Here is a 7,886-nt window from a genome sequence, read left to right as displayed (position 1 = left end):
TTATCTTGTTGGTGCTGGATATGGCATCTGAAATGGATATATTACCCCATATTGTGGTGTCCGATACCATTTAAAAAAGTTTAGTGCTCAGGGGCCTGAAAATGCAAAGGAACTCTTTAATCTTCATCATTCATCACTGCAAATCACTATTGGACGCGTTTTTGGGATTTTGAAGAAACGGTTTCGTGTATTAGATGCTGAACCATTTTGGAATTTTTAGACTTAAGTAGATATAATTTTGACTTGTTGTATCATTCATAATCATATAATGGGAGTTGATCCTAGTGATTTACTTAATCAAGGATTATACGAGGAGCCTGGATCTAATTTGATAATACCAACTCTTACGGAGCGAGAAGAAAGAGAAGAAGCAAGAGAATGGTCTGCTAAGAGAGACGAAATTGCAGAAACTATGTGGACTGATTACATGGCTAGAAATATTAGGTAGGTTTATGGCTTAGGGTTATTGTTTCTATGTTTTGTATGTTTTAGTATTAAAATTGTTTTTTTTGTTAATGTTGGTTGGATAATGATATTGAAATTTTAGTTTGTTGGATTTTGAAATTATTGTGTCTTGAATTTGTTACATATTGAATTTATTATGTTTTAAGGTTGTTGGATATTGAAATGATTGACAATGACAATTATTAATGTAGAATGGGTAAGGGAAACAAAGAAGGGACCTCCAAGCAATTCAGGTGGACAAAACCGATGGAACATCTTTTTCTTGAAATTCTAACAGAGGAGGCCCAGAAAGGAAATAAGCCTTCTAACTCTTTCAAAGCAGTTTCTATTAATCGAGATGCCGAAGCTATTTCAGAAAGATTTCAAGTCCAATGCGATGAGAAGCATGTGGAAAATCATTTGAGGACTATAAAATAATAGTGGCAAATTATATGCACAATTCGAGGTGAAAGTGGTTTTGGATGGGATGATAACATGAAAATGATCACATGTGATAGAGCGACATATGATGCAGCAGTGATGGTAATATATGTATATATATGTTAAGTATATTTCAATTTCTTTTTTACTTGTTATTCTAATTGTGTATAATATCCAATAGGCACACAAGAAGTATGAACCATTTTTTGAATAAAAGCATTGATCATTATGATGAAATGGCTTTGGTTGTTGGCAAAGATATGGCAACAGGGAGTTTTGCCAGAACATTTGCTGACATAGATTTGGATGATGATAACCAAGATTCAGTGCCTATAGACTGCGATAATGAAGAGATTGAAGAGGTAAGAACAAAAGTATCTTCATCTGGCACATCCAAACGTAAAAGAAAAAATGCTCAAGAAAGTGTCGTTGATGAACAAATTAAATTTGTGGGTGAACAACTTGGCAAAATTGCTAATGCTTTGGAACAATTTACTGCGGATAAGAAACCACATCTTTACGAAGAAGTGATGTCAATGGAGGTAGAAGGATTTGATGATGACTTCCTGTGTTCTGTATTTGATTATCTAGTGAGTCATGAATTTGAGACCAAAGCTTTTTTAATTAAAAGTAAGTAGCATAGAAAAATTTGGCTTCAAAAATTTTCTCAAGGTTGAAGATATTGATACTTTTAATGTGGTGTAATATTAGTTATGCACTTGGACAATGTTGTTGTTATTATGTGGTGTAATACTAATTATGTATTTGGATAATATAATTAATTTCTAGTATTAATTGTGGTTTGGAAGTTAATTTATAATTATTCAATCCTTGTTTTTTTATTTTTTTATAACACAATTACAAATAACTTTTTTGACTTTGGCTGTTTTCAATTTATGACGATTAATATTCTATCTTAATAATTGAGTATTATTATATATTTAATTTGATTTATTTATTTATAAATAAATTATTGCAATATATGTAAAAACAATTTAAAATATAAATTTATTAATATATGTAAAAAAAAATTTCGAAAAACATTTTCAGGAAATCTGCCAAACAACAGGAAATTAATGAATTGAAAGATACAAACAATTTAATACTATACTTAAATTTTTTAAAAGATAATATATTTGTAACATTATGAATATGATTTATGCTTTAATTTTGAGGGAAAAAGTTTAAAGATAAAACTGTTATAATATCTACATATATATATACAATGATTAAGAAAATTAAAATACATATTATATAGGTAAGTTTAGAAATAAAGTTTAAAAAAGTATTTTTTATTTTTTATTTTAGGAATAGAGTTTTAAAGAATTTTTAATTTTAGAAAAAAATATATTTAATACTTTTAAATATTAGAAATATTTTTTTAATTTTTTAATTTTAAAAATCAAATTCTAAATAATTTTGGAAATAATATATATCTAATAATTTCTAATTTTAGGAATAAAATTTTAATTTTTTAAATACTTAATTTTGTTAATTTTAAATAATTTTTTAGAATTAAATTTTTATTTTTATTAATTTTAAAAATAATATATATCTAATAATTTTTAATAATAAAGTTTTGAATAATGTTAAAGTATAAATTTGACTTATGAAGAAAAATAAAAAAAAATATTTGAATATTTTTTTATAGGGATAGTTTTGTAGGTAAAAGTTAAATATTTTTAAAAAAATTATTACATGAAATAATTTAAATTACATAACATTTTAAAAAATAATAACTTAATTTGCTGGAAAAATAAATTGACTATTATTAAGTTCATTTTATATGAAACACAATATACTAAATAAGATATATGAAATACTAGTATCACAGGTCACGAATCAAAGCTTGTGACTATTGTGCACAAAACATTCCATAGAGGTCAACTTATGAAATGGGGCTCATTTGAGCAACTTGAATTGGTCCAACTTGTAAAACATACGAAGAAGCCCATCTACTTGAAGCATTGGTGGTTTAGTGAAGCATTTCAATAAAACTAGAATTAACAGGGTAATTTTTGTAAATCCTAAAGGATAAAGATGTATAGAATTTAAACCCCTTAGGACTCTCATCTTGTAGATAGGCACAAATCTTGATCATTGATGTAACTCAATCTATATCGTTGGTTTTAGGGAAGCTCAACTATAAATAGATGTCTTTCTCCTCATTTATATTCATTCAGTTGTAAACATTTAAAGTAATAGAATACTTTTGAGAGCATTTACTCAAACAATTGGTTGCGCTATTTTTCTATGCTTTTTTGTTCGTTCTTAGCCTCTTTTGTTTTACGAGTTTGCTTTCGCTTTGCTTCCACTTTGCTTCAGTGCCTTAGAGAATTTTTGCAAGAATTCTTATCTTTTACAGGATTTGAATTCAAGAAATTGTAATAAATGCCAAAAGTAATATGTTTTAGTCTCATTCTTAATGCATTTTTGGATGATTATTCGATTTAAAATGGTGAATTTTATGCTCCTAATTATTTAAATTTATGTTTCCATACTTAGGAGAGCATTTGGGAGCAAAATGAGCAAAAAAGGGCAAAAATTGAAGCAAGTTTTAGGAGCCACATGGGTTGTGCCATTCCACACGAGCTGGAAACACGACTATGTGATTCACACGGACTGCTACACGGTCATGTGCTAGACCGTGTGAAAATCGTGAATCACACTTCAAACTTGTGGGAAAACACATTTTTTTAGATTTTTCGGACATTTTAAGACCTATATATGACAAATATAAAAAGAGGGGAGTGAGCCGTCAGAGAATACTTAAGAAAACAACTTAAAAAACACCATTGAAGCTAACTTTAAAGTATATTTCCATCAAGATTGAAGATCTTCTTTTGATTTCTTTGAAGTTTATTATGATTTTCTTTATTTCTTGTGGTTATACTGTCTTTAGAATATTTTTATTTGTTATCATAAACTAATTTTCCAAATACCTAAGGAGATGAACCCTAGGATGGGTCATGTTATTTGATTTCTATTTTTACACAATAAATAATTGGATCTTATTCTTAATTATGTGTCCTTAATTCTTGGTTTAATATTTCTAGACTATTAATACATGTTTGATGTGCTTAAATTAGAGGAGGAATAAACCCTTTTAAGAATAGATCTAGAATAATTGAGTGGAATTGCATGCAATCCTATAAATAGGACGACATAAATTTATCGGATTATAGTCAAATCTAATAGGGGGATCCATAGATCGAGTTAACACGACAATAGGCATTTTAATTAGAAACAAATTTCAATTAATCAACCTAGAGTTAGTTGTTCTTAGTCTTGAAGAGAGATATTAGCATAATTTAGATACTTCTACGGATCAAGATACTAAGCCAAGAAATTGTGTAATATAGATTGATAATGACAGATGAAGTCTAGGTGAATTCTTTTCTGGGTATTGTCTCGTTTCTTTGTTGTTAATCGTTTATTTTCCTAATTTGTTTTTTGTCGTGTTCTTTAGTTAACAAATTTAGTTAATTTTAGTTTCAATCAATCACTCCAATTTGTCAGTTAAATAATAGAAATACGGTAATTACTAGTACTTTTAATCCTCGTGGGAAAGGTATTTTTGCTCACCGTAGCTATACTATTAATTCATAGGTGCACTTGCGTTTGTCGGATTTTTAGTTGGTTTACGACAGCATCAAGTTTTTGGCATCGTAGCCAGGGATTAGAATATTAGGAAAATTTTATTTATATTAATTTAGCTATTTTTATTTTTTTAATTTAATTTTTACATTCTAATTTGACACATTCTAATTTTTTAATTTAATTTTTATTTATATTAATTTTGCTTTTGTTTTATTTTGACAGGTTCTTTTGGTTCATGACTAGAGGAAACCCATCGAAATTGTTAATTTTTTTTATTGTGAAGTTGAAAAGACTGCTCGCAAAAATCATAGAGAGTTTAGAGAAGCACAACAAAGTCAACAGAATATAGTAGACAATTAAGAGGAAAAATATATTACTATGGAGATGGGCGATAATCAAAATAATCTGTAGCTTCCTGCAGCTCCTACTCCTCCTACTATGTATGATTTATGCTAAGCCCACTCTAATTGGGGCTGAATCGAGTAACGTCAGACCGAATATTGCTAAAAAAATTTTGAGCTGAAGCTGGACACAATTCAAATGGTACAACTATATGTCCAATTTGATGGGTTGATAGATGAAGATCCGAATGCTCATTTGGGTAACTTTCTAGAGATATGCAACACATTCAAGATTAATGGTGTTACTGATGATGCCATACGTTTACGGTTGTTCCCATTCTCTTTGAGGAGCAAGGCAAAAAAGTGGTTAAATTCATTGCCACGAGGTTTTATCACGACTTGGGCTCAAATTACTTAAAAGTTTTTGTTAAAATATTTTTCACCAGCTAAAACAACTAAATTGAGGAATAACATCTCTTCTTTTGCTCAATTTGATATTGAGAATCTTTATGATACATGAGAGAGATTTAAGGATTTGTTGAGAAGGTGATATCATCATGGACTACATTTATGGCTCTAAGTTCAAACTTTTTACAATGGTTTGAATCTCTCGACTTGACAAATGATTGATGCAGTAGCTGGTGGAACATTGAATAACATAACACCTAAGGTAGCTCCAGAATTTGTTGAGGAGATGGCACTGAATAATTATCAGTGGCAAGTTATGAGAGTAAAACCTGTCAAGGTAGCCGAAGTTTTTGATATTGATACAATTTTTATGTTGGCAAATCAGGTCGAAGCTATTGGTAAGAAAATTGATGGTTTAAATTTTTCTAAGCAAGTGAATCTGGTGATGCAATGTGATGAGAATGGAGTGGGGATGATTAAGTCAAAATATTCACCCTTCAAGTCTAACATGTAGCATTAGCAAGTCGAATTTATGGGTAATAATTCTAGATCTCAAAATAACTCCTTTAGCAATAGTTATAATGTAGGTTGAAGGAACCATCCAAATTTCTCTTGGGGTGGTCAAGATAATCAAAAGTCACAACCCCCTTCGGGTTTTTAGCAGCTTTATCAACAATAGAAGAAATTGAACCATGAGGAGATGTTAGCTAAGTTTATTTTGGTGTCATAAACTTGATTTCAAAACACTGAACCAACATTGAAATTTTAGCAAGTATCGATTCATGGGCTTGAAAATCAAATTGGATAGCTTTCCAAACTTATTTTAGAAAGGCCACAAGGTAGCTTACCTAGCAACACTAAAACTAACCCCAAAGGAGCAAATCCATGCAACCACTGTTCCAAATGTGGAAGGTTTAATCGACCCGGAAAAGATGTCAAAGTTAGAATCTGTTGTGAAAAGTGACGAGGTTGAGGAGAGTAAGAAAGAGCATAAGGTGATAATCAAAGACTACAAACCACAAGTTCGATATCCAGTAGCATTGAAGAGAGACTATATAAAAGAATAATATGATAAATTTCTTGAATTCTTACTGTTTGTTGAAGCCCTTTTGTAGATGCCAAAGTATGTAAAATTTGTAAATGAGCTGTTAACAAATAAAAGAAAGTTAGATGACTAGTCGACTGTGAAGCTCAATGCAATTTGCTCGGCCATTCTCCAAAACAAACTGCCTAACAAGCTTAAGGATACAGGGAGTTTTACTATTCCTTGTCTCATTAGTAGTTTAAATGTTGAAAATGCTTTAACTGATTTGGGGGCTAGTAAAAATGTCATGCCTTATAAGATGTTCAAACAACTTGGTCTTGGGAAACCCAAATAACGGATAGATCAATTACATATCCTAGGGGTATTATTAAGGATGTACTTGTGAAAGTCGAAAAATTTATATTCCTTATTGATTTTGTTGTATTTGATATGGATGAGGATATTGAGGTACCTATGATTTTAGGTCGACCCTTTTTAACCACTACTAGAACTATTATTAATGTCGGTCTGGTGAACTTGTGCTTAGTGTAGGAGATGAAAAGGTTACTCTTCAAGCACATGATTTTGTTAGAGTCCCTAGTGAGTGAGAAGATGCTAATTATTCTGTTAATGTTAGTATCCACGTGGCTCAACGTTCTTTGCAGGAAATCACTCATGAAAACATGTTGGAGCAATATCTTATTCAAAGTGATATAACTTGAGGGATGAGTGGAGAGTGAATGGTGCAGCTCGATGAAATAGATGAATGGTGAATAAAGGTAGATGAAAAACCAAGATCAATCAAAGAAATAATTAAGAAACGCTAGCATGTGCATGTAAAGAGGACAAACCAATTCAAAGTTGGGGACAAAGTGCTGCTAGACAACTTGGATCCACGAATGCTCCCTTCAGAGCTTAAGTCAAGTGGGTCGAACCCATTTGTGGTACAAAATGTATTTCCATATAGAACTATTGAGGTAACACACCCTGATTTTGGCACATTCAAGGTAAACAATCATCATCTCAAACTTTATTTTGGTGGTAAAATTGATAACGAGAGAGAGAAGCTTCGGCTCCGAGATTCGCCTTAACCATTAGTTTAAAAAGGGAAGTCAAGCTGAGACTATAAATAAGCGCTTCTTGAGAGGTAACCCGAGTGTTTTTATTTATTTATCCATTCATTCTAATTTCATGTTATTATAAAAAAAATTGAAAAAAGGGGTCCACATGGTCTGGGGTGATCCACACGGCCTAGAGACATGGCCGTGTGTGACACATAGCTTGGACACACAGGCATGTGGTAGATCTTGTGACTCACACAGCCCTGCACACGGGTATGGGAGAAGCGAACTAGCATCACACACAGCTTAGCACTCGTCCGTGTGTGACACACAGATCTGTCCTAGGCTATGTGGTTACTGAGATTATTTTTGCCTATTTCTTATCACACACAGTCTAGGAGATTGCACATGACCATGTACTTTTTTTTTGTTTTTAAATATAGTTTTTTTTTGTTTCCTTCCTACCCCAACCAAAGTGATTTCATTTAGTTTTGTGTTTTATTTATTTTTATTCATATATTCTTTTCCTTTTTAAAACTATTTTTGTCTTTTGTCTTTGTTGAGACC

The 7,886-nt window shown here is 31.0% G+C and overlaps 1 long non-coding RNA gene and 1 other non-coding gene across 2 annotated transcripts; one reads left to right on the top strand and one right to left on the bottom strand.

Moving 5' to 3' along the window:
* Positions 1 to 202: 202 nt before the first annotated feature.
* Positions 203 to 1,530, top strand: LOC121210840 (uncharacterized). The gene is made up of 3 exons (XR_005906053.1): positions 203 to 444; positions 657 to 987; positions 1,067 to 1,530. It is a non-coding gene; the product is annotated as an uncharacterized lncRNA (long non-coding RNA).
* Positions 1,531 to 5,283: 3,753 nt separating this feature from the next.
* Positions 5,284 to 5,390, bottom strand: LOC121211991 (small nucleolar RNA R71). Its single transcript, XR_005907204.1, has one exon. It is a non-coding gene; the product is annotated as a small nucleolar RNA R71 (small nucleolar RNA).
* Positions 5,391 to 7,886: the final 2,496 nt, after the last annotated feature.

The sequence above is a fragment of the Gossypium hirsutum genome, chromosome A12 (genome assembly GCF_007990345.1).
Source record: "Gossypium hirsutum isolate 1008001.06 chromosome A12, Gossypium_hirsutum_v2.1, whole genome shotgun sequence".
Taxonomy (NCBI): Eukaryota; Viridiplantae; Streptophyta; class Magnoliopsida; order Malvales; family Malvaceae; genus Gossypium; species Gossypium hirsutum.
Note: the sequence above shows the minus strand (reverse complement) of the source record. Positions and strands in the feature narration are given on the sequence as shown.